This window comes from Palaemon carinicauda, chromosome 30, assembly GCF_036898095.1.
Source record: "Palaemon carinicauda isolate YSFRI2023 chromosome 30, ASM3689809v2, whole genome shotgun sequence".
NCBI lineage: Eukaryota > Metazoa > Arthropoda > Malacostraca > Decapoda > Palaemonidae > Palaemon > Palaemon carinicauda.
The window spans coordinates 86,665,592-86,692,198 of NC_090754.1; the positions used below are offsets into that span (position 1 = coordinate 86,665,592).

The 26,607-nt window shown below is 49.4% G+C and overlaps 1 long non-coding RNA gene across 1 annotated transcript in view; it reads left to right on the forward strand.

Annotated features, from left to right (window-relative positions):
• Positions 1 to 26,607, forward strand: part of LOC137623860 (uncharacterized) — a 49,530-nt gene that overhangs the window by 12,616 nt on the left and 10,307 nt on the right. The window contains exon 2 of the long non-coding RNA XR_011040656.1: positions 19,943 to 20,060. This is a non-coding gene — a long non-coding RNA (uncharacterized lncRNA). The remainder of the gene's footprint in view (positions 1 to 19,942; positions 20,061 to 26,607) is intronic.

Sequence of the window (26,607 nt, forward strand, 5' to 3'; positions counted from 1 at the left end):
TACAAGTAGGACCCCTATATGTTTCCTTCATCCCCTGCCTTAGGGCATCCTCTCTGTTTCCTTCATCCCCTGCCTTAGGGCATCCTCTCTGTGTAGTCTTGCTCCCCCCACCACGTAAGGGGATCAAGCTCATATCAGAGTATTTATCGCTTCTCTGTCCTCCCTAAGGGAATGATTCTCCCTTAGGGTTGCGTCCGAGAATGAGGAACGGCACGTCCTTCCTCTATTGCTGGGCTAGGTCTCCGACCTTTCCTGCAATAGCGATACGTCTTCCATCCTTCCTAGTTCAGGGTGTAACATTCCTGCTCTAGGTTAGGCTTGGGGGGAGTTAGTTCTGTACCTTGGTGAAACGATACCCATGCACCGTTCTCGGTCAGGCTGCCTTACCTTAGGCTAGGGAGCGTCCTCCCTTCCTTGGTGGCCGCTTTTGTACAGAGCCTCCTCCATGGAAGACCCTTCTTCTTCTCCCCTCCCCATCTATCTCTTGTATGGCCTAGCCTATACTTAGGTTAGTCTATACCCATCTGTCCCCTGTCCTACAACTCCTCCTTAGGGTGGAGTGATAGGGCTACCTTGAGCTCCTGTGTGCAGTCCGCTCTGGTACATATACCCTTCATAGTGTCCTATGGGGTTAGCCACTTGATGCGGTTTGTCCACAGGGGTTCTCCCCCCTCTTGGGTGTTCCCTAGCCCTCCCTTGGGCTACCCTGGCTCCCGGCCTTCAGCGGCCCCTGCTTCTGGGTGATAGGGCTAGCCTCTATCATGGGTACACCCACTCAGGTGGGATGTCTCGGGGTCCGTGGCCGTACCCCTACATCCCTCCTTCTGTCTCTTTCACTATCCTGGTGCCGGTCCCTTGCCGCCTTCCCCGTCGGTGATACCCACCTCCCAACCTTGGTGACATATCCCTTGCCCTCTGGGCCGTCAGTCCTCCGTGTGCCGGGGGACTGCCGCCTCCCGTCGGCGTCCAGCCGATGGCCTTCCCTCTTACCTCATAGCTTCGGTCGTCCGTCCACCGGTCCGGCCCCCAGAGTGCCGGCATCCACTGCCAGCAGTCCGGTTCTGCTATAACCCATCCTTGTCACTGTCACCAAGCCGGCAACCGGAGCCGCCGCTCCCCGCCGGCGTGCCGCTGCTATGCCGGCGGCCGCCATCCTGGTATTACCCCTGACTTACACATTTGTCTTCCCTAATGCCAGAAACTCTGCTGGAGCGGCCTCCGGCGTGCCGCCGGTCTGCCGGAGCCTAACAGAGGCGTCAAAGCGACTTGCACCCCTTCTACTAGCTATCATCTCATGCTGATAGCCCTACATCGCAACCAGATGGTTTGATTACATAAATAGATAGGTATTATCTTACCGTTCTATTAGTAACCATGCTGTCTTCTTGCATATCACAGATTTCCAGCATGCTGTGTGTATCCTAGCACGGCTGGTTGCAGGAAACCGTTATCCTATGGGATCTTCTACGTTCCCAATTCTAGGGTCTGAGTGGCCTCAGTCCCAGTTTTATATCTTTGGCAATTCCCACTAGAATTCCCACTGCCTTCCTGGCATTCTATATTGAATTCTGCCCCGTGCCCTCGGTCACAACAAATTGCCTATGGATAAGGTTACGGTAACCAGCCGGGCGGGTTACACGGAGTATGTGTCTATCTCCTTCTTTTCCGCCCATCACATTGTTTATATCACTTAATGTTAAGTTAACGATTAATCATTTAATATTTAACTTTAGAATAGAAGTCATTCTTATGACCCCCATACTCATGTTCTCTTTCTTTTACAGGAGGAGCACGTGAAGTGTGACCACGGCTTCTGTAGAGTGAAGCGCCCGCACTTTTATGGGCACACGGCGTGTAGGACTCACGCCCCTTGTGCCAACAAGAGAGGTGATCTGAAGTTCTGGGACCCGCAGAACTGTACGGTCTGCCAGGAACGCCTGGTCGAGGCGTTCAATAACCCTCCCTCAGCGGAGGTTAGGGACGCTTCTCGAGAGAAGCTACGCAAATGGGTGTGTGGCTTCCAGAAGAACGCCACTGGACCGTACCTTGCCACTGAAGACATGAGGGCCTTAATATTCCCAAAGGCATCCCCAGACTCTGTGGTCCCCAAGGATCAGATCCCCACCGTCCAAATCACGGTGGAACCCGATGTTGTCATGGCCCAGTCCATGCACAAGTGTCGCCTGGATGCCGACAACGCGGAACGTATGTCGGAAGTGTCGGAGACAACGGAGAGGAACCTCATGGCCGAAGAATTGGACTATGAGGAGGACCAAGTGGAATACGTCGAGTCGGAGCAGGAGGTCGCTCCGCCTTCCACCATCGCCCCAACTCCTACACCGACGGAAGTCTCAATCCCGTCTACCTCCGCCACCCCGGACCCCATCCCAACCAGCGCCCAGGAGATGTTCCGTATGCTTGAAGCTCTTATGGACAAGAAACTCCGTGAGACACACGAATACATCAGGACCATGGGAAGTTCCAAGGAGCCGAAAAGGATCTCGGTTAAGGACCTCCCGGCATGCTCGCATGCCAACCCCTGGAGGTATGCCGAGCATATGCCTATTGCAACGGGCAGGATCTTCGTCAGTGAGAAGGTCGGCTCGGTTGCCCTGGAAGAAGTGGAGTTCTTCCCGAGTTTTGAGGCTTATCCGGACTGTTGCGTCCTGCTTCGATCCGAACCTGCCTCTAAAGAAGAGACCGAACCTAAAGAGGTGATAGTGTTCGATCTCCCGAAGGCCCAGGCCATGTTGGCCAACGCTTTTAAAAGTAGGGGTTTTACCTGCTCAAAGCTTCCAGCGCTGAGCAAGAAGCACCCTACCTACGTCGCACCTGATGATGTGATCCTCCCCTTCATGGAAAAGGCCTTCGCTGCGGTACACAAGGCAGTGGAAGAGGGGAAACCTTGCCCTGCACTGGAGGAGTGCAGACCCTTCTCCCTGGTTACTCCCCCCGATGTTCGACACTGGAAGGATATCCAGCATACCTTCGTGGTGGGAAAATTAGATCCTGACGTTGCTGGATGTCAGTTTAACGAAGACCTCCCGAAACTTAATGACCATCTCCTTCGTCGGGAACAAGACACGAAGGAAAGGCTTGCCGCATCCATGTCCCTCCAGGTACAGCTTGACGTCATGGCCGGTGACACTAGAGTCCCCGACCACTACATGGTGCTCGCCAAAACGCATTTGGCGACTGTAGTCAAGGACTTGTACAGCTTCATGAAGGCTCGGAGAGCCTGTCGTGAATTCGTGTTCGTAAGTGCCACAGTGAGACACGAACCCCGGAGGCTGATTTCCTCCAACATCTGGGGTAAGCACCTCTTTCCCTATGATCTTGTGAAAGAGATCACCGACAAGGCCGCCACGGAGAACAGGAACCTTCTCCACAAGTGGGGCATGTCGAAGAAGAGGAAATCCTCTCAGGACGACGGCCCTCAACCTAAGAGGAAATCCTCCAAGCCGAAACCCCAGCAACGTCAACAGAGACGGCAGTTTCCGGGACCCGCTACTCCCCAAGTGGCTGCTCAGCCACAACGGACCTTTCAGCCGGTCACCCAACCGGTCTTGTCCCAGTCACCGGTTTTCACCCCTGCTTTCGAGCAACAGATGACTACCTTTCGTCCCAAAGGTAGAGGCTCAAGCAGAGGTGCAGGCAGAGACGCATCTCGCCGTCCCTCCAGAGGCAGAGGAGGAAGGGGAGCTAGCGGCCGAGGCAGTAAAATTCGGGACACCATAAGCAATGAAGTGCTTCCGGTGGGAGGAAGACTCCGCCAATTCCAGGATCGTTGGACCTTCGATCCCTGGGCACACAGCATCGTCAAGAAGGGTCTAGGCTGGAGTTGGACTCAACCACCCCCAACCTTCCAGCAATTCTTCCAACAATCAACCCCCCTTCTGGAAGAATATGTCCTAGATATCTTGAACAAGAAGGTGATAAGGAGGGTAAAGTCAACCAGGTTCCAAGGAAGACTGTTTTGCGTCCCCAAGAAGGACTCCGACAAGCTCAGAGTCATTCTAGACTTGTCCCCCCTCAACAAGTTCATAGCGAACGACAAGTTCGAGATGCTGACACTTAAACAGATAAGGACCCTTCTGCCTCGAGGTTCTTACACGGTCTCCATAGACCTGGCGGATGCCTACTGGCACGTTCCAATGAACCACCACGCTTCCTCCTACCTAGGATTTCGACTCCAAAGGAAAAGCTACGCCTTGTGGGCCATGCCCTTCGGCCTCAACGTGGCCCCTCGGATCTTCACAAAACTGGCGGACGCCATGATACAACAGCTCCGCCTCCGAGACGTCCAGGTGATGGCCTACCTCGACGACTGGCTAGTCTGAGCTCCATCGCCCGAGGATTGTTTAAGATCCTGCAGCAAAGTCACCCAGTTCCTAGAACACCTGGGATTCAAGATAAACGCGAAGAAATCTCGCCTCTCTCCAGCTCAGAAGTTCCAATGGTTAGGAATCCAGTGGAACCTTCAGTCACACCGCCTTTCCATCCCCCAGAAGAAAAGGAAGGAAATAGCAGGGTCTGTCAAGCGACTGCTGAAATCCAAACGAATCTCAAGACGTCAGCAGGAACGAGTTCTAGGCTCTCTACAGTTTGCCTCAGCGACAAACCCAGTGCTACGTGCACAGCTAAATGATGCCGCGGGAGTCTGGAGACGTTCTGCATCCATCGCTCGAAGAGACCTCAAGAGACGGCTCCCAAACAGACTTCGGCTGCTCCTCAAGCCGTGGTCGGAAGCAAAGGCCCTGAAAAGGTCCATCCCTCTTCAACACCCACCTCCATCACTCAACATCCACACGGACGCTTCGCTGGAGGGTTGGGGAGGTCACTCCCACCAAAAACAGGCTCAAGGCACATGGTCTCCCCTATTCAAGACGTTTCACATCAACATCTTGGAGGCCATGGCGGTCCTTCTAACTCTGAAGAAACTCTCCCCGCCTCCCTCGATCCATATTCGTCTAACCCTAGACAACTCGGTGGTAGTTCGATGTCTCAATTGCCAAGGCTCAAGATCGCCCCAGATAAATCAGGTGCTTCTGACAATCTTCCGTCTGGCAGAGAAGAAGAAATGGCACCTGTCTGCAGTTCACCTACAAGGATTCCGCAATGTGACGGCGGACGCTCTATCCCGGACAAGTCCAATAGAGTCGGAATGGTCTCTAGACGCAAGATCATTCTCCTTCATCTCTCACCAAGTTCCAGAACTTCAGATCGATCTCTTCGCAACGAGCGACAACAATCAACTTCCTCGATATGTGGCCCCGTACGAGGACCCCAAGGCAGAAGCAGTGGACGCCATGTCATTGGACTGGAACAGATGGTCCAAGATCTACCTGTTCCCTCCCACCAACCTTCTGCTGAAAGTCCTCTCCAAGCTGAGAACCTTCAAAGGGACAGTGGCCCCGGAGCAATTGGTACCCCCTGGTCCTGGAGCTGCAGCCCACGCTGATCCCTCTCCCGGGCCCAATTCTCTCCGAGCAAGTACAGAAGTCGACTGTCTTCGCTTCATCATCGAAAATCAAGGACCTTCATCTCATGATTTTCTCTCCCTAGCCGCGAAGAAAAGGTTTGGGATCTCGAAGAAAAGTCTAGACTTCCTCGAGGAATACAAGACCGAATCCACACGACGGCAATACGAATCATCTTGGAAAAAAATGGGTCTCATTCGTCAAGGGAAAAAATCCTACGGAAATCACCATTGATTTTTGCATGTCCTTCTTTATTCACCTTCATGGACAGGGCTTAGCAGCCAACACGATTTCTACTTGCAAATCGGCCTTGACTAGACCACTGATGTATGCCTTCCAGATTGATCTGTCCAACGACATCTTCAATAAACTGCCGAAAGCATGCGCTCGTCTACGCCCAGCACCCCCACCAAAACCGATCTCCTGGTCTCTGGACAAGGTGCTCCATTTTTCCTCCAACTTGGACAATGATTCGTGCCCTCTCAAGGATCTGACTCAAAAAGTTATTTTTCTTTTTGCTCTTGCCTCAGGAGCCCGAGTCAGCGAAATAGTGGCATTATCAAGGGACGAGGGTCACATTCTGTTTACAGACTCAGGAGACCTTACCCTCTTCCCGGATCCGACGTTTCTCGCCAAAAACGAATTACCCACCAAAAGATGGGGCCCTTGGAGAATATGCCCCCTGAAAGAAGATGCCTCTCTATGTCCAGTAGAGAGCCTCAAGGTCTATCTTCGTAGAACTTCTGACTTTGGTGGAGGCCAACTCTTCAAAGGAGAAACATCGGGCAGCGACCTGTCACTGAAACAACTACGAGCGAAAATCACCTACTTCATTCGCAGAGCGGATCCTGACAGTACACCCGCCGGTCACGATCCTAGAAAAGTTGCATCGTCTCTGAATTTCTTTCAGAGTATGGATTTCGAAAGCCTCAAGAGTTTCACAGGCTGGAAATCCTCGCGTGTTTTCTTCAAACATTATGCGAAACAAGTGCACGAAGTCAAACATTTTGTGGTAGCCGCAGGTAGTGTTATGAAACTTGCACCTAACTCTGCATAGAACAGTGAGTTACTTGGGACTCTAACTCCTCGGGTGCCTATGTTGACCCTCGCGTGATACGTAGTGATTTCAAAGACACTTAGTGCTTCTTCATATACTGTTCTTCTCCCAGGTGAAATGTCATAGTCGTCACACGAGTGCCGCATGCCTAGAGCATGATGTGTTTTAAAAAAGACTGACGTTCCTCTGGAACGAGTGCCTACTAATAAATTTGAAATTCTCTTTCAGATTCAAGAGCAAGTCTTTCATTACTATGTACATTATAATTTGTTGTAAAGTACTTTTACATATTATTGCATTTCATTTATATATTCTGCAATTGTGAAATAAAATTTCTATTTTATTACTTGTGCGTCTCAATCCGCTCCTACTTATACTATGAAATACACGACTGTCATAGTTTTATTATCCCCTTCCTCTTATATTTGATGAAGATTACTAAGGTTTCAACCCTTATTATATACTCACCTGTGCAATGTAATATTCCTACACGAATACTTACTTACTTCATATCTTAGAGACCAGACGATTCTCTATTAACATACAGTGCCTAACCACCACTTGTCTGTCCTTGAGAATGTTCCTATATGAATGCCAACCATTCAGTCTTGTCTCCAAGTTCTTCATGTTCTCCCAGCAAGGTGATTAGCCCTTCGATGACCACTTTGATCTTCGGCATGGCCCGTGGGGACTTCACTGCCAGGGGGGCAGGAAGTTCTCTTCCCTACGGTTCTTCTATTAAGATTAATATGCTAACCTGTTCAAAGCCCTCGGCACTTACACTAAAAGGGGAAAATCTACCACGATACATTGATTCTCTGGTATTCTTCCATAAGGACGCCATGGCTTGAGCCCAAAAAACGGATTTTGAGCGAAGCGAAAAATCTATTTTTGGGTGAGATAGCCATGGCGTCCTGATGGATCCTCCCTGCTACTTCGTCCAGTTTTTTCAGGTCCCACCCTGCTCTGCTGTATCATGGTGATCGGCAAGCAACTGGCTTCAGGATGAGGACGGACGTGACGTCATTTAGCAATGGCGCCCGTTTGTTTACGTCTCGAGTACCAAAAGTAGCCACGAACGAGATTAGCTGTGGAACAGCTCCCCAGCTATTCTCCACCCCTACACATCGAAGTGTTAACTCTATGTAGGGTGTAGATAGCTATGTGGCGTGTTAATACATGCGTCCCCTGTTGATATACGATGTCTTAAAAGGAAAACCTTTAGGATACTCGCTCCAGAAGTTAGAATTCTGTGATAACCTGTGGTTAATTTCTCTAGGAATATTTAGTAGTTATATACCCAAGTAAGCTACCAAAAAGGAACCTTCCATCAGAACGCCATGGCTATCTACCCCAAAAATAGATTTTTCGCTTCGCTCAAAATCCGTTTTCCGTGCGAAAATCGTACCTTGTAATACAATACAAATTTACCAAATATCACGTGTATGTTGTGTTAAAATATCTAAATAAAAGAACTTGTTCAACGTTGTCACTTCTCTTACAAATGTACTGAGAACGATAACATTAGCAACGTTACCAATGATTCGCAGTACTACCAACGGTGACGAAAGGTACACAGAGTTACCAACGACACGATGACATTACTAGCGGTAGAAATGCTAAATATTTCCATATGTATTTTAAATAATTTTTTTCATTTAACTAGTACACAATAAATAAAAAGTACATAAAGGGCACAGAACCTAACAAACCCACTTAACCTTGCCTAGAAGTACCCCGGTCACAAAAACACAAACAATGACTATTGAGGAATGACTTTTATGAAGAAAACGACGAAACTTGTGGCTTCCATGGGGGTAGACTACTTTTTCCCAAAAATGTACCTTTATAGGCAGTAACGGTATAACCACAACGACGTTTCTTCTTAGGTTTAGGTATGATGGATTCAGAATTGCAACAAAACACGTGAATGTCTTTCCGATAAGATGAAAGAGAATGGCACTTGGGGCGCTGTAAACGTTGAGGAATTACGTTGGGTGATTTAAGGAAATAATCAACATTAACTGAAGAATCATAAAAATCACCATGGAATTTAGCTTCTGCTTTTAGGTACGGAATACTGCAGCCGTTACAAGTTTCTATAACTTCCTCCATCGAAAAATACGAAAAAATAAATCGCACTTGAAATGACGATCGCTTTACTGGGTAAAAGGTTACAACGCAAGAGGCATTGGAGGAAAGGGTATGAACACACCTCTCAAAGAGATAAAGGAAGGGGCGGTAGGGAGATATCTGAATAGGCATCTGTTGGTGATTGGTTAAGGGAAAAACAAAGAACACTAGCGGGTAAACATGAATGAACTTAATAGGGAAACTAGTCCAGAGAAAGTATTTATGGGAAACAGAGGAGTGAAAAGGAAATAACCAAAGAAAAGAAATAAAAACAATATAGGAAGATAAAATGGAATGAATGATAAATGATATTGAATGGGAATATAAAATGAGATGATTTTACCATGAATGAACTGGATATGGAAACTAGTCCAGAGCAAGTATTTATGTGAAACCAGGGAGAGTAAAGGAAATAACCAAAGAAATAAACCCAATATAGGAAGATAAAATGGAATGTATGATAAATAATATTGAATCGGAATATAAAATGAGATGATAATACATACATACATACATATACCAAAGGCACTTCCCCCAATTTTGGGGGGTAGCCGACATCAGCAAGAAACAAAACAAAAAGGGGACCTCTACTCTCTCCGTTCCTCCAGCCTAACCAGGGACTCAGCCGAGTTCAGCTGGTACTGCTAGGGTGCCACAGCCCAATTGGGGGAGGGAAAACTTCTGCGCAGGGGGAGTGATGTTTGCGTTGACCGAAAACTGGTATGCACGAACGTACGTATAAATGGGTGCTAATGTTAGCATGGAATGCTAACATTTGATCTACATCAGACGTTGGCAGCACTGGTTACTGTATTTTTTCATGAAATAATCTTTGAAACGGCTCCTCCAAAGTTTATCCAGTTATACTGTTTTGTATTTTCCTCCGGTAATAATACATACAAGAAGGTAATGTATAGAGAAGAAAAGGCTTGTTTTACGATTATATATTGTTTCCCCAGTATGTTTTCCCCACCCAAAACCCTGAGTTCCCACTGGGGGTCCCCCATTATCGGAGGTTATAGATGCATATATATTTCTGAAACTATTCATTTGCGACGGGAACGAGTGTTATTTTCGAAGAGAGCGTAATTTTTTCTTTAAGAAAAAGTAGTTGATTTCCTAGGTTACATTGCCCTGTAATACACTACAATGAAACCATATTATCGTAGCATTGCTAACGTTAGCAATGGCATCGTAACGTTTGCAATGTTGCGCAACCTTGTATATATATATACATGTATTCCTAATATATTGTCAAACTTACCATTGATTATTTAATTCATCAAAATAGTTTCTCTGTAAGGGAGGGTGGGGGAGAAATGGCCTGGGGGGGGGGGGAAATATCGTAGGACTGAAATTCCCCTTGGGGAAATAACAGACCGGACTGCTCTTAGGTTAATTAATTTTCCCCGGGGGGGGGGGGGGGGATTTCCTGCTACGCCGGGTATATCGCAAATTATTTTTGTTCCGTAACCGAAATACAAACCACGCTATTTACAAAGGGTATTACTTTTAGCGCAGCTGAAATGACGAGCCAATAGTTTTTAACGAGGGTCAATTACCCCCGCGCTAGTTGGCGGGGGGTGGGGAAGGGTAGCTTGCTACCCCTCCCCCCTCCACACACCGGTGACTTGCTTCACTTCACTTTTGGCTCGGCGGTGATCAGACGTGTCTGCTCATCGTCTTCGTGACAGCCTTTAATTTTCTGCTTTTTCTTTTCAGCGTGTGTGTTGGTTTGGAAGTTGACCTTCAGTTTTTTTCTTTACTATGCGTACATGCCCTGGAGTTGCCGGCCGTCCTTGTGGGACTTTCATGTCGGACGTTAATACGGATCCACACACCCTCTGCCCTCAATGTCGAGGCCGACGGTGTGACCAGGATAACATGTGCCGTGAGTGTAGGGAGTGGTCTGCCTCCCAGTGGGAGAGGTTTGGCCGTCGGCGTAAGAAGAAGTCCAAGAGAGACCGTTCTCCTCCGGGGTTAGCCTTGAAGGAGGAAGGTTCTCGGGACACTTCTTCCGCCGCCCAAACCCCCTCCGAAGCTCCCCCTCGGCCGCCTCCTAAGGAGAGTCGTCCGAGTGGGAGCGCAGGCCCTTGTTCTGTTTCCCGACCTTCGGTGGGGGGAGAGGGCTTCGCCTCCCATAGCGAGGCGGTTCCCCCTCCTCCTCCGGGGGAGGTTATTGATAATGATAATGCCTTATCCAGTGATGATCTGTTACAGATTTGGTCGTCCCTGGGGCTTAAGGGCTTGCCCTCCAGGGTCGCTCTTATTGACCTTGTCTCGTTGGGGGCCGCTGTTAAGCAGTCGCCGGTGGTAGCAGAGGTAGACCCTCTGTCTATTGTCGACGTCGTGGTGACAGAGGCCTCCGACGTGGCTGGGTCTTCTGCCGCAGGTGCTGTTGCTGGTGATGGTGCTCAAGGCTCTCCTCTTCCTTCTGTACATCCTTCGAAGGGGGAAGTGAGTCCTTCGGTCTCGACTGCTGCTCAGCTTCCTTCTGAGGGAAGTGTTTTGACGGAGACTCCCCTTCGGAGGACCGATGGTCCCGACGATCTCCCCCGAGGCCGCCTCCGCCGTAAGGCTCACCGCCCTCTACGCCACAAGGGCCTCCCTTCCCCTTACAGGGGGACTAAGAGACGCCTTTTTGGGTCTTCGTCCTCTGGTGGGGACTCTCCTCGTCAGCCTCAACCTTCTGCTCCGCCCTCCTTGAACCTCTCTGCAGACCGCTCACCATCTCCTGCCGGATCTTCGACTTCTGGAGAACTCGTCACCCGACGGGCAACGGTCCCTATGGGGCTGAGGGATTCTTCCCTTACGCGAGCAGTGCTAGCACACAAGCGCTCTCCTGCTCGCCAGCGCTCTCCTGCTCGCCAGCGCTCACCTGTTCGCCAGCGATCTCCTGCTCGCCAGCGCTCTCCTGCTCGCCAGCGCTCTCCTGCTCGTCGACGATCTCCTGCTCGCCAAGACTCTCCTGCTCGCCGACGCTCACCTGCTCGTCGGCTCTCTCCTGATGTTCGCCCCCCTCGCCAGCGCTCTCCTGCTCGTCAGCTCTCTTCCGAGCGTCAGCGCTCATTTGAGGACCATCGCCCTGCGGTCTCTGACCACCCTTTAGTTCCTGCTGAACTCCCTGCTCACCATCTGCCTGGTCCTGTGGCTACGCAACATCGTGCTGCGCGTGTGTCAGAAACACATGTTCGCCAACGCGCCAGCGATCTTCCCGTTCCTGCTCGTGAACGCGCCGCACCACCTGTCCTCTCACAGGACACGCGTCGACCTTCTGCTCGCCAGCGATCACCAGCTTGCCAGCGATCACCTACGCGCCAGCGATTACCTCTTCGCCAGCGTTCACCTGCTTGCCAGCGTGCACAGGCGATCTTAGTATCACCTATTCAACAGCGACAACTAGCGCGCCGACGTTCGCCTACGCTCCTGAAGGAACATGGTTTGCCAGCTTCTAGCTCGCCATCGAGCGATCGCCCGCCTGCACATGCCGCTCGCCATCGCTCGCCATTGCACGATCGCCCTCCTGCGCATGCTGCTCGCCATCGCACAACCCTGAACGATCGCCCTCCTGCGGATGCTGATCACCATCGCACCCCATCAGGCGATCATTCACCTGCGCATGCTGCTCGCCATCGCACAACCCTGAACGATCGCCCGCTTACGCATGCTGCTCCTCATCGCACAACCCTGAACGATCGCCCTCCTGCGGATGCTGATCACCATCGCACCCCATCAGGCGATCATTCACCTGCGCATGCTGCTCGCCATCGCACAACCCTGCACGGTCGCTCGCTTACGCATGCTGCTCCTCATCGCACAACCCTGAACGATCGCCCTCCTGCGGATGCTGATCACCATCGCACCCTATCAGGCGATCATTCACCTGCGCATGCTGCTTGCCATCGCACAACCCTGCACGATCGCCCGCTTACGCATGCTGCTCGCCATCGCACAACCCTGCACGATCGCCCGCTTACGCATGCTGCTCCTCATCGCACAACCCTGAACGATCGCCCTCCTGCGGATGCTGATCACCATCGCACCCCATCAGGCGATCATTCACCTGCGCATGCTGCTCGCCATCGCACAACCCTGCACGATCGCCCGCTTACGCATGCTGCTCCTCATCGCACAACCCTGAACGATCGCCCTCCTGCGGATGCTGATCACCATCGCACCCCATCAGGCGATCATTCACCTGCGCATGCTGCTCGCCATCGCACAACCCTGAACGATTGCCCGCTTACGCATGCTGCTCCTCATCGCACAACCCTGAACGATTGCCCTCCTGCGGATGCTGATCACCATCGCACCCCATCAGGCGATCATTCACCTGCGCATGCTGCTCGCCATCGCACAACCCTGCACGATCGCCCGCTTACGCATGCTGCTCCTCATCGCACAACCCTGAACGATCGCCCTCCTGCGGATGCTGATCACCATCGCACCCTATCACGCGATCTTTCACCTACGCATGCTGCTCGCCATCGCTTACCATTACGCGGTCATTCACCTGCGCATGCTGCTTACCATCGCTCACCAGTGCGTCGACATACCACATCGCGCCATAGCCAACTTGAGCGACTGCACTCACCAGCTCGTCATCGATCGCCTGTGGATCTACATCGCCAGCGATCTTCCCCACCTACGCGGCAGCACGATCCCTCGCCGTCGCACCAACGCTTGCGTTCGTCGCCTCGGACACGTGTTCATTTACATGCCCACCCTCGCGCCCACTCGCCTGCGCGCCCGCGCGATCGCTCGCCTACGCGCCCGCGCGACCACTCGCCTGCGCGCCCGCGCGATCGCTCGCCTACGCGCCCGCGCGACCACTCGCCTGCGCGCCCGCGCGATCGCTCGCCTACGCGCCCGCGCGACCACTCGCCTGCGCGCCCGCGCAACCTCTCGCCTTTGTGCCCGTGCGATCGCGCTCCCGCGCGATTGCTCGCCCGCGCTCCCGCGCAATCATTCGCCTTTGCGCGACCATCGTTCGCGGCGAATTCCACAGCCGGTGGTAGCAGCAGGGACGCGTGCTCCTAGACGGCACTCGGGATCACCTCCATCCAAGCACAGGTTGGTAGTGCAGGACGAAGACAGGTCAGTACAGCATTCTTCCCCACCTTCTTTTCAGGCAGGTACTGTCGTGTCCACTCCAAAGAATCGCCCGATCCCTTTCTTTTTGGCGAGGATTTCGGACTCTGTGTCCTTGGAGCAGCAGACTTGGTTTGGTCCGCTGGCACGGGCGTTAGTGAGGGTTATGAAACCAGCACTCGCCGGCCAGGGTAACAAACCAGCGTCTGTCTCTCCTATGCTGAAGAGAAAGAGAGGAGTGGACTTCGTGGTGACTTCCCCATGGGCGAAGTTGGTTCCCAAGAGGTCGGTCTCGAAGGTCCCTTCTCCTGCACGAGTACTCTCTCCTTCTCCCGTGGACGAGGCCTTTCCGTCCTCAGGTGAGTCCAGTGGGGCGGTAGTCTTCCCCTCGGCACCAGGGGGGGGAGACTTCGCTTCAGGCAGGAGAATTGTCTCGTGAGGAAGGGGCCCCTCGAACCTCGTTGTTGGGATCCTGTATCCCTCCCAGGAGGGAACAAAAGGATTCCAAGACCGTCCCTAAATCCTCTGCAAGGATTCGTCAGGAACCCACGACTACCCAGGGGAATGTCCACGTATCACCCCAGGAAGAGATTCCTGGGGCAGGAGACTTAGCTGCCAGACCGCAGGGAGGAGAACAGCAAGAGTCCGAACATGCCTTCTGGCAGGTCCTAAGCCTGATAAGGACACTTAACAGACTTACGGATCCAGTCATCGCCCCCCGTGAAGGCAAAGACACGATTCTGGATGAAGTGTTTGACGTTCGGAAGGCCCCTAAGACCAGTGCAGCTCTGCCCTGGTCTCGGGGGCTGAAGAGTGCCAGAGCTAGGGCCAACGCTCAGCTCGCACTTCTTGCCTCCTCCAGTCGTTCCACTGCCGGGAACAAGCTTATCCCTCCTCCTCGCCTTCAGCAGAGGAGGTATTTCGAGATCCTGGGTGAGCACAACCTCGCTCTTCCTCTCCATCACTCTGTGGAGGAGCTGGCGAAGGGAGTTTCCCTGGAGAAACTCTCTGCCCGGCAGGTGTCGTTCTCGGCGGCAGAGATCCTTAACCACGAGAAGGTCGCTAAGTGTGCCATGCAGGCCACTTTGTGGCTGGACTTCTGGCTAGGATCTCTGGGCATCCTATTGCGATCGGAGGACTTGTCCAAGGAGACCAATAGGAAGGCCCTAGAGACCTTCTTGCTCTCGGGCACCCGCTCCATCGAGTTTTTGGCGCACCAGGTTACCACCCTGTGGGCCAACTCGGTGTTGAAGCGTCGCGATGCTGTGTCCGAGAGATTCCATCCGAAGGTCCCTGCCGTAGATGTGTGTAGGCTCCGACATGCCTCCCTTCTGGGGGAGAGCCTGTTTGAGCCTCAAGACTAGGAGCGAACGGCTGAGAGGTGGAGGAAATCCAGCACGGACTCCCTCCTCCACAGGGCCCTTACAACTCGGCCCTATAAGCCTCCAGCCCCGCCACAACAGCAGCAACAGCCTCGTAAGGCTCCCAAACAGGCACCGGCAGCTAAGAAAGTGGTGTCTAAGCCCCAGCCCTTTCCAGCCAAGGTCAAGAGGGGCGGTAAGTCCTCCAGGGGAGGCAAGACTCCTAGGGGTGGCGGCCGCAGCCGCAAGCCCTAGGGGTGGCAGTCCCCCTGCGTGTCCACCTGTGGGGGGATTCCTTCAGCATTGCGTCCGCAGGTGGCAGCAACATGGGGCCGATGCTTGGACGGTCTCAGTGATCGGCCAAGGTTATCGCGTCCCGTTCACGTCATCTCAACCTCCCCTGACAGCGAGTGTCGTTGAGCTCCTATGCCTTGGGATCGGCAAAGGGGCTGGCCCTTCAGGCCGAAGTCGAGACCATGTTCGAGAAGGGTGCTCTCCAGGAGGTCGTGGACGGCTCCCCAGGCTTCTTCAGTCGACTCTTTCTTGTAAAGAAGGCTACTGGAGGCTGGAGACCCGTCATCGATCTCTCAGCTCTGAACAGGTTTGTCAAACAAACCCGGTTCAGCATGGAGACAGCAGACACGGTCAGACTTGCGGTGAGACCACAAGACTTCATGTGTACACTGGATCTAAAGGACGCGTACTTCCAGATCCCAATCCATCCGTCTTCCAGGAAGTACCTGAGATTCTGCCTAGACAACAAGATCTACCAGTTCAAAGTGCTGTGTTTCGGTCTCTCCACAGCTCCTCAGGTGTTCACCAGAGTGTTCACCCTGATTTCATCTTGGGCGCACAGGAATGGCATTCGTCTCCTTCGTTACCTAGACGATTGGCTGATCCTAGCAGACTCGGAGTCGACCCTTCTTCGGCACCGAGACAGGCTTCTGGATCTTTGCCAGGATCTGGGGATCGTGGTAAACCTCGAGAAGTCCTCTCTGCAGCTGTCCCAACGACTGGTTTATCTAGGCATGCTAATAGACACCAATCTCCACAAAGCCTTTCCATCAGACGACTGGATAGCAAGACTGAGGAGGGTGGCGGAACCCTTCCTCAGGCGAAAAGAACTCCCCGCCCAATCGTGGTTGCGTCTCTTAGGCCACCTATCCTCCCTGGCCCGTCTGGTTCCAAACAGCCGCCTTAGGATGAGATCCCTTCAATGGCGGCTCAAGTCCCGGTGGAATCAAGGATTTGATTCCCCGGACATTCTGATCCCCCGGACATTCTGATCCCAATGGGGTCTCTGGAACAGACGGACTTGCGGTGGTGGCTGGCCGACGAGAACCTGCGGAAGGGAGTGAGTCTTCTCGTCCTCCCCCCGGAATTGACTCTGTTTTCGGACGCGTCAAAAGAAGGGTGGGGGGCGCACGTTCTGAACCAGAGGGCCTCAGGCCTTTGGTCAGAATCAGAAAAGTGCCTACACATCAACCTGCTAGAATTGAAGGCCGTCTTTCTGGCTCTTCAGCAGTTCCAACGGTCCCTGGCGGGTCACTCCGTGGTGGTGATGAGCGACAACACCACGGTAGTGGCTTATATCAACAAGCAGGGAGGCACCTTTTCGCAACAGCTATCCCATCTTGCAGTAGAGACTCTTGAGGTGGACCGAAACCCACTCGATAACACTATCAGCTCGCTTTATTCCTGGCAAGAGGAATGTGCTCGCCGACAGTCTGAGCAGGGCTTCGCAGATAGTGAGTACCGAGTGGTCTTTGGATCCTCAGATAGCCAACAAAGTCCTGACTTTGTGGGGTCAAAAGAAGGGTGGGGGGCGCACGTTCTGAACCAGAGGGCCTCAGGCCTTTGGTCAGAATCAGAAAAGTGCCTACACATCAACCTGCTAGAATTGAAGGCCGTCTTTCTGGCTCTTCAGCAGTTCCAACGGTCCCTGGCGGGTCACTCCGTGGTGGTGATGAGCGACAACACCACGGTAGTGGCTTATATCAACAAGCAGGGAGGCACCTTTTCGCAACAGCTATCCCATCTTGCAGTAGAGACTCTTGAGGTGGACCGAAACCCACTCGATAACACTATCAGCTCGCTTTATTCCTGGCAAGAGGAATGTGCTCGCCGACAGTCTGAGCAGGGCTTCGCAGATAGTGAGTACCGAGTGGTCTTTGGATCCTCAGATAGCCAACAAAGTCCTGACTTTGTGGGGTTCCCCGACGGTGGACTTGTTCGCGACAGCCTTGAACTTCAAGCTGCTCCTGTACTGCTCACCAGTCCCGGACCCCAAGGCACTCTGGCAAGATGCTTTCCAGCAACGGTGGGACAACATCGACGTGTACGCCTTCCCACCATTCTGTCTGATGAGAAGGGTGCTCAACAGGACCAGACTATCGGTCAACTGTTCCATGACTCTAGTAGCTCCGCTATGGCATCACGCGGAATGGTTTCCGGACCTTCTGCAACTCCTGACGGAACTCCCAAGGGAGCTTCCTCCACGACACGAGCTTCTCAGACAACCCCACTCCGGTGTCCCTCACAGGGCCGTAGCCTCGCTTCGGCTTCACGCCTGGAGACTATCCAGCGTCTCCTCGCGGAGAGAGGTTTTTCGCAACAGGTTGCGGAGAGAATGTCTCGGCACCTGCGAAGGTCCTCTGAGGGAGTCTACCAACGAAGTGGAGAGTCTTTTGTGGTTGGTGTCGTGGAAGGAGTATCTCTCCACTCGATGCCACTATTCCAGCAATAGCGGACTTCGTGTATCTGCGAGAAGAAATGCGCCTTTCTGTCTCGGCAGTGAAAGGCTATCGCTCAGCCTTAAGCTTGGCCTTCAGATTGAAGGGCGTGGATATTTCTTCGTCGCTAGAACTCTCTTTACTCATACGTAGCTATGAGCTTACCTGCCCCCAGTCGGAAGTGAGACCCCCTCCTTGGAACGTGGTTCGAGTCCTCAGGTCTCTCAAGAGACCTCCCTTCGAGCCATTACGCCAGGCCTCCGATCGCCACCTGTCTTGGAAGACGGCTTTCCTACTCGCCTTGGCCTCAGCCAAGCGAGTTAGTGAACTTCATGGTCTCTCGTACGACATCGCCCATTCAAGGGGATGGGGGGAGGTAACGTTCAGGTTCGTCACTGAGTTTGTGGCCAAGACTCAGAATCCTGGAGTGCCGGATCCTCGGTTCGACTCTTTCAGGATCGCGAGTCTCCGTTCTGTAACAAACGACCCAGACCAGCTGCTACTATGCCCAGTGAGGTGTCTGAGGTACTACTTGAAGAGAACGACTGCATTCCGTCCTCATGTGCGAGCTTTGTTTGTGAGCACAGGCAGGACAAAGAGGAGGGTCACCAGGAACATCATCTCAGCTTGGATTCGAAGGGTTATCCACCATGCCCTGAATCCTGACCCTCCTCCGTCACGTCGCCCTCGGGCCCACGATGTTAGGGGTATTTCTACATCCCTGGCCTTCAAGAGAAACTTCTCTGTGACGCAGGTACTTCAAGCTTGGGTCTGGAAGCGTCAAACGACCTTCACAGCCCACTACCTGCAAGACGTGACCCACAGGAGCCTCGATACGTTCTCTATCGGCCCTGTGGTGGCTGCACAACAGCTGGTCTAACCTCAGGCTCCTTTTTGGACAAGTAGCAGTAGGTTGAGGGCGTTGTTACCCGGTCTTAGTCTGCGTGAATGAAAGAGTATGTCTGACCCTTACTTCTTTCTTCATTCTCCCCTCTCTTGGGGAAGCAGCATCCTGGTCCTCGCATAGCTGACCTCGACCTCTGCAGGTAACCCATGCTTCTTTGTGCTCCTAGTATTAAGCTTAATACTGTTGCGTCTCCCATACCCTGACGAGGTGGTATGGGGAACGTCCTATCCTAGAATTCCTATCTGAAGGTCTCAAGGTCAACTTCATAGGACGAGTCACACTCTCCTCCTCACACTGCTTATGTAGGCCACTCGTTCCTAGCGATGCTAGGAACCTGTGAGGTACAGGGGCTCCCTCTCTCTAGTGCTGCTCACTGAGGGATCGAGCCCCCGGGCAAGCCGAAGTCAGTAAGGCTGGGGACTTTCCACCCTTCCTAAGGGGTAAGTCACCCTTTGTAAATAGCGTGGTTTGTATTTCGGTTACGGAACAAATGACAAATTCGAAGATAATTTGTATTTTTCCTAACCATACAAACCTTAGCTATTTACACATATGTGCCCGCCATCCCTGACCCCCAAGTCAAGTCCTACCTCTAAGTGAAGTGAAGCAAGTCACCGGTGTGTGGAGGGGGGAGGGGTAGCAAGCTCCCCTTCCCCACCCCCCGCTAACTAGCGCGGGGGTAATTAACCCTTGTTGAAAACTATTGGCTCGTCATTTCAGCTGGGCTAAAAGTAATACCCTTTGTAAATAGCTAAGGTTTGTATGGTTAGGAAAAATACAAATTATCTTCGAATTTGTCATATTTGCGACGGAAATAAAGGTTATTTTTTAAGCAAACTCGTAGTGTTTCTGTATAAAAGCAATTCTTATTGAGAAAGTTTTCCTGTCGTAAACTTATAATACAAGATTTACAACCTTAGAACCTAACAACGCTGGACAACATTTATGGTAAAATTTCGTGAGAATCCCACCCAGCCATTTTCTTTTTTTGTTCCGTAACTGACATAACACCACGCTATTTAATTGGGGTTATTACTTTCGGCGTACTTGCTACCCCCCCCCCCCCCTCTCACACCTCTGCTTGAGCTCGCTTTGCTCTCAGCTCGGGTGGTAGTCGGACATGTCCGCTCTCCCCCTCGCCTCTCTGACAGCCATTAATGTCTTTTTGCTCTCTCCTACAGGTTTGAGTGTGAAGTTGGCCTCTACGATTATGCGCAAATGTCCTGGATTACCCGACCGACCCTTACACCCTTTGTCCTTACTGTAGGGCCCAACGGTGTGATAATAGTAATAAGTGTGGTGAGTGAAGGGAGTGGTCTACCTCCCAGTCGGAGAGGTTTTCTCGTTGACGTTAGAAGAAGTCCAGGCGGGATATTTCTCCTTCGAAGATTTCTTTGGAAGGAGAAAATCCCAAGGACACTTTTTCCGTTGCTCAAACCTCCTCCGAAGCTCCCACTCGATCGGTTTCTTTCGAGAGACCGGTGAGTAGTAGCGTAGACCGTGGCTCTGTTTCCTGATCTCGAGGTTCAAGAGATGGCGTTGCCTCCCCTAGCGAGGCAGCTCCACCTCTTCCCCAGGGTGAGGATTTGAATGTTGATTTAGATGTAACTAATTTATTCCAGCTTTGGTCTTACTTGGGGCTCTAGGGTTCGCCCTCCAAGGAAACCTTGATTGACATCATCCGATTGGGTGCCGCTATCAAGCAATCGCCGACTTTGGCAGAAGTTGATCCTCTGTCTATTGTCGACGTTGTGGTATCAGAGGTATCCAATGCGATATCTCCTAATACCTCTGCTTCTTCTCACCCCGCAGTAGCTGAAGGCTTGGTTTCTCCCGACAATAGTGTGTTTAAAACACGAGCATTCTCAGAATGAGACTGATTTTGTATTTGCTTTTTACAAAATAAGTAATAATTTAGACTTAGGCCTATCTTATATTTTCTGAATATTTTTTAATACTATTTTTTGTAGTCAGTATCGACTTTTGGCTTTGGCCATGGCCATTTTTACCGTGGCCATTTTTACCATGGTCATTTTTACCATGGTCGTTTTTACCATGGCCATTTCTTCCATGGCCATTATTACCTACACTCCTTCTTCATATTTGATATAGGGACCTCACATTTACTGAATAGCTTGCAATAACGTTCATCAATGCGGCTATCTATCATCTCATGGGTATTGATAAATGCCTCCACAATCCCATACTTTGTATAATTGAACAATGTTAATTTTTTTTTTTATTGTTACAAGCCTTGATTACATCGCAAAATTCTTCGACAGGTATTAATTGCTCTCGTTAGACTCAATTATGACACTTTTCTATGAAAGTCTTCAGAGAAGCCATACTTTTTGCTTAATTACTTTAGAACTCTTTCATAGAAAGCAATGAAGTCTGTTTTACAATTCATCGACAAATCTGGTGTAAGTTGGCTAAGCTTGGTGTTTACTGAAAAGGCAAAAAAAAAAGAAAAGGTAAATGTATTTGTATTTATTTATATTTTAGTATCAATATATTTTTAGACTCAAAAAGTATGACAAATTAGCGTCCTTCCCAAGGTGAAGCAGGACAAAGGAAAGGACAGAATGGTCAGAAACAGGATTGTCCTTCCTAAAGCAGGATGTTTGGCCCTCCTAGGCCCGGATTAGAAAGTCAAGGCCCTATCTATATATTTGGTAAAGCAAGGGATTATTTCGGTCTACAGTAGGATTAATGAAACTTTTATTCGGACTCTAGATAGTATGCTATCACAGAAAACAATAGAAGGACATCCTGTTATGGAGATAATTTTCCTATATACTTGGAATTTTCTCTTCAAATCAGAATTAAAGTTATGTTTTATTGGCATAAATGCATAAAAAACTTTATGATCTTTTGTTTGGTACTAATTAAATTTCATTTCATCAATTGCTGTCTTCTCTATCGATGATTTTGTGCATCCCAACAAACACAAAATATCCCTATCCACGTGATTTTTTTCCTGCCTTTGGAACTCTGCTACTTTTCCATTCGCATTGGCCTTTATTAATCTTAATCCTCCAAGAAGTGTACACTTTTTAATTGCTGCTCCTAAGAAGATAAAGAGTTATTTTCTAAGAGACGAGAGTCAAGACAGACGAATCTACAATTCTTCACCCTCTTCGTTTATCGACAGTGACCTGAACTGTAAGTGAATTCATTTTTGTTTTTTCCATTTATAACGTCACATGTCAATAGAACTTAGTGCATATTATTTTTCTTTTTTCTTATGTGTTCGTATATTATTTTCTGTAATTAAGGATGGATTTTGCCATACTGTATTTCTCAATTCAAATATTATTCATAAACAAAGTAAAGACAAAACTTAAGTGGCACCTAGCCCTAATCCATAGGGTTTGCTACTAGGCCTAAAGGCTATTTATGAGTTTCATCAAACTTAAGCAGTGCTTACGTTAATTTACTTTGACGTTATTGTTATATGCAGCTAAAGTTCTCAATTCAAATATTATTCATAAACAAAGTAAAGACAAAACTTAAGTGGCACCTAGCCCTAGTCCATATGTTTTGCTACTAGGCCTAAAGGCTATTTATGAGTTTCATCAAACTTAAGCAGTGCTTACGTCGATTTACTTTGACGGTATTGTTATATGCAGCTAAAGGCTACATGTTATTTATCCAATTATTTATCTTTACTCTTATAACTTGATATTTTTTTTTCAGGATCAGCATGCCAAAGGAAGCTGCAAAAAAATATCGGCTTCAAAACTATCGCCCTAACTGGGAAAAAGAGAGTTGGGCAAAGGGATGGCTGTCTGCATCAAGACACTATCCAGGAAAGGGATATTGTTCATATAGTGCTAAAGATCTATTACCAGGAAAATCTGAACTTCTCAAACACTCAAAAACGACGATTCATATACAACAAGCCAAGACATGCCAAGAAAATCGTTCCCTAACATCTTTTGTCGTCACCAGCAATTCTTCCATTATCAAGGCAGAACTGAACACTGTAGCTCTTATTGCAAGAAAAAACATCTCTCTCAACTTCTTAGATTCTCTTGTAGCAACATTACATAATATTGCAGATGACTCCAAGGCCATTAAGGAGATGAGTTGCAACCTTACCAAAGGTAGCCTACATATCTACTTACTGAGTGCTTGTCTCAATACGCCCACGAGAAGCTTGTTGAAGAACTGAAAACATCAAGAGGATTTTCCATATTGTGTGACAAAGCTACTGACATCACAATGAACAAAGTCTTCTGTATTAATGTCAGTTTCCTGAATGCCAATGAAGAGCCAGTAAAACGATTCTACCGTCTTATTGCTGTGAAAGAAGGCGATGCTGCTGGACTCTTTGCATCCCTAGAGGGTGCTCTCAAGAAAGATAATCTTCCCTGGGACAAAGTTATTAGCTATGCATCCGACGGAGAAAAATCTTATGCAAGGAGCAAACAACTCTCTTTTAACAAGAATGGAAAAGGCTGCACCTGGTTTGTTTGTTCTTAAATGTTACTGTCATACATTTCATCTTGTTGTATAGCATGCAAGTAAATTTCTATCAAAGATAGCTGATCAATTAATACACGATATTTACAATTACTTTAAAATGTCTCCCAATAGGCAAAAAAGTTTTGCTGAATTCCAAAAATTTGTGAATGTTGATGCTCACCAGATCCTGATGCCATGCCAAACACGATGGTTATCTGTGGCACGATGTGTTAGTCGAATTCTAGAACAATGGCCAGCCCTTGTTCTCTTCTTCACTGCAGAGGTAAATGAAAAAAGCTCAACTCTTCAGGCAGAGAGAATACATAAAGCATTAAGAACTACCTACGCCAAGGCAACATTAGAGTTCTGTGATTACGTCCTTGGAGACTTGACAGGACTAAATGTCAGTTTCCAGTCAAATAAATTTCAGCTCCATCGCCTTGTGACAGAAGTTGAACGTACTGTGAAGATGCTGTGTCATAACTTCAGAAAACCGATTCAGTGCCTATCCAATATTAATGTTGATGATGAATCCCAATGGCTACCAGTTGACGAAGTTTATCCAGGCATGATGGCACTTGAATCCGTCAAGACCATGCTTCCGCATGAGAAAGAGAGTTTTCTGAGCAGGTGTAGGGATTGGTGTAGGGAAGCTGTTCGACAAATTATTCAAAGGATTGATATTTCTGACCCAACTCTCCATGCATTGAAAGACGTGAATCATGTGAAGATACTTGATGGCAGTGCTGATATCAAATCAGGATCAGTTCTTGCTAGAGGTTTCCCAAGAATCACTTCTAATATCAACACTATCGATCGACAATGGCGATCTCTTTTAATAGATGATCATGTAAAAAAAGGAGAATGGGAGAAAAAGAGTATTGTAGAGTTTTGGCAAGGTATGGGAAGCCTTGAAGAGTATAAAGATATTGCCATTTTCATACTTCAAATTACCTCTTTGCCACAAAGCACGGCAGAAGTAGAGAGAACTTTCTCAAAACTAAATGCTAATAAAACAAAGTTAAGGAGTTCCTTGGCTGTACGCACATTAGAAGCAATAATTAAGACTTCAGAAACATTCCCAGCTCAAGTTGTTGTAACTCCAAGGCTAACACAACTGTACACTAATGCTAGAAAAAATTATATGGAAAAATATACTGAAACTGATAGAATCCATGCTGAGGCTGATGACAGTTCTCAAGACTTCCTGTAAAAAATGCAGAGCTTCTGTTATTTACCTCCTGACCAAAGTACTTTTCTTTTAATTCATTTCTCATTTCTCACTTTTTATTTTCTATGAGGTTCTTTCATATACTGCCAAAGATTATTTTATTGATAAATATACCAAAGAAGGTTATTTTTGTTGTCAGAACAGAGATGTTTTATTTTTTCAAATTATATTCGTGTTATTAAAAAGATAAACTGAAAAACAACTAGATGTATTTATTTCCAAATAGTAGATGTACTAGTATATAACTGTGTATTTGGAGGATATATATATATATATATATATATATATATATATATATATGTAATATATATATATATATATATATATATATATATATATATATATATATATATATATATATATATATATATATCCTGAGTTGAAAGTGGCCCAAAAATGCAATAAAAAGTAAAAAAAAATATGCAGGGTGTCTAAAATTATTGTGTAGGGGAAAATGGACTCCTCTTGTAGAGGAAAATGGACTCCTCTTGTAGGGGAAAAGTAAAATATTGAGTGGCAGCCCTGGGCGCGAGGCTGCAGGACAACGCATGGCTAGGTCGCCATTGCCGAATTCCCACCCCTGCAAGCGCAGAACAGCGCGCTCGCCAGTAGGGGGAAGGGTCCAGAAAGGTCCAGGGACATTTCTTCTTTTTCTTTACAGGCGAACCCCCCTATAGAAACTTCTCCCAGGGATCGGTTGATCCCTGTCCCTCCAGAGGGAGTGTCTGACAGTGCAGCCGTCAGCTAGTAGCCTTGGTTTGGGGCACTAATCAGAGTGGTTGTGCAAGCTTTCAAGCCTGTTCTCTCTGAATTAGGCCACAAATCCTTGGCTGCGTCTACTCCCCGGGAGAGAAAAAGAGGAGTTTCAGACGCGGTTACTTCTCCGAGGACTAAGCTGTCTCCTCGTAAGCCTTCGAGGCAGCCCCCCTGCCCCCCCAGACTTTTTCTCCCTCCCTTTCAGACGAGGATTACTTGTCCTCAGGGGAGTCACGTGAGGTGAGACGTTCCCCCATCGCATCAATGGGGGAAACCCCACCTCGCGCTGAAAAGTCGTCTTGGGCAGGGGTGGAGAAGAGCCTGCCTCCATTGTTGTTGGAGTCCTGCATCCCTCCCAGGAGGGAGTCGAAGGACTCCAAAACAGTACCGAAATCCTCGTCAAGACTTAGAACGGAGCCAGCTAGTCACTCGGAGAACGTCTGCAAGTCTCCCCAAGAAGAGCCTTTGGGGACTGGAGACTTCGCTGCTAGTCCATCCGGAGGAGAGCTACAGGAGTCAGAACATGCATTTTGGCAGGTTCTGACCATTATGAGGACTCAATGGGTTTGCTGACCCAGATATTCCTCCTCGAGAGGGCAAAGACACGGACTTGCACCGAGTATTTGGGACTCACAAACCCTCCAAGGCCAATGCGGCTTTGCCCTGGTCTCAGGGTGTTAAGAGTACCAGGGACAAGATCGCGTTCAGTTCTCTGAGCTAGCCTCCTTTAGCCGATCCAGTGCCGGCAACAAGCTTCTTCCACCTCCTTGGGTACAGCAGAGGAGGTACTTTGAGGTCTTAGAGGAGCCTTGTTTAGCTCTTCCCCTTCACCATTCTTTGGAAGAGTTCCTCTTGAGAGACACTCCAACCGGCAGGTCTCATTCTCGGCGACTGAGATCCTTAATCAGGAGAAGGTTGCGAATTTTGCTATGCAGGCCACTTCGTGGCTGGATATCTGGTTAGGGACCTTAGGTATCCTGGTACGTTCGGAGGATTTCTCTAAAGAACGTACCAGGAAAGCTATGGAGACCTTTCTACCCTTGGGCACTCACAAGATCGAGTTTCTGGCCCACCGTCTCGAACTTGTGGGCGAATACCATCCTGAAACGTCGGGATGCAGTGGCTGAGAGGTTCCATCAGAAGGTCCCTACCACCGAGATAAGTAGGCTCAGACATTCTTCCGTGGAGGGAATGAACCTGTTGAGCCTAAAGACGTGGAGCATGCTGCTGAGAGGTGGAGGAAATTCCACCAAGACTCCCTCCTATATAGGGCTTTGACATCCAAGCCCTATAAGCCTCCAGCACCCCAGCAGCCCCATCCTACCAAGACCACGAAACCGGAAACGGCAGCGAAGACATTGGTGTCTAAGCCCTTTCCTGTTAAGGACA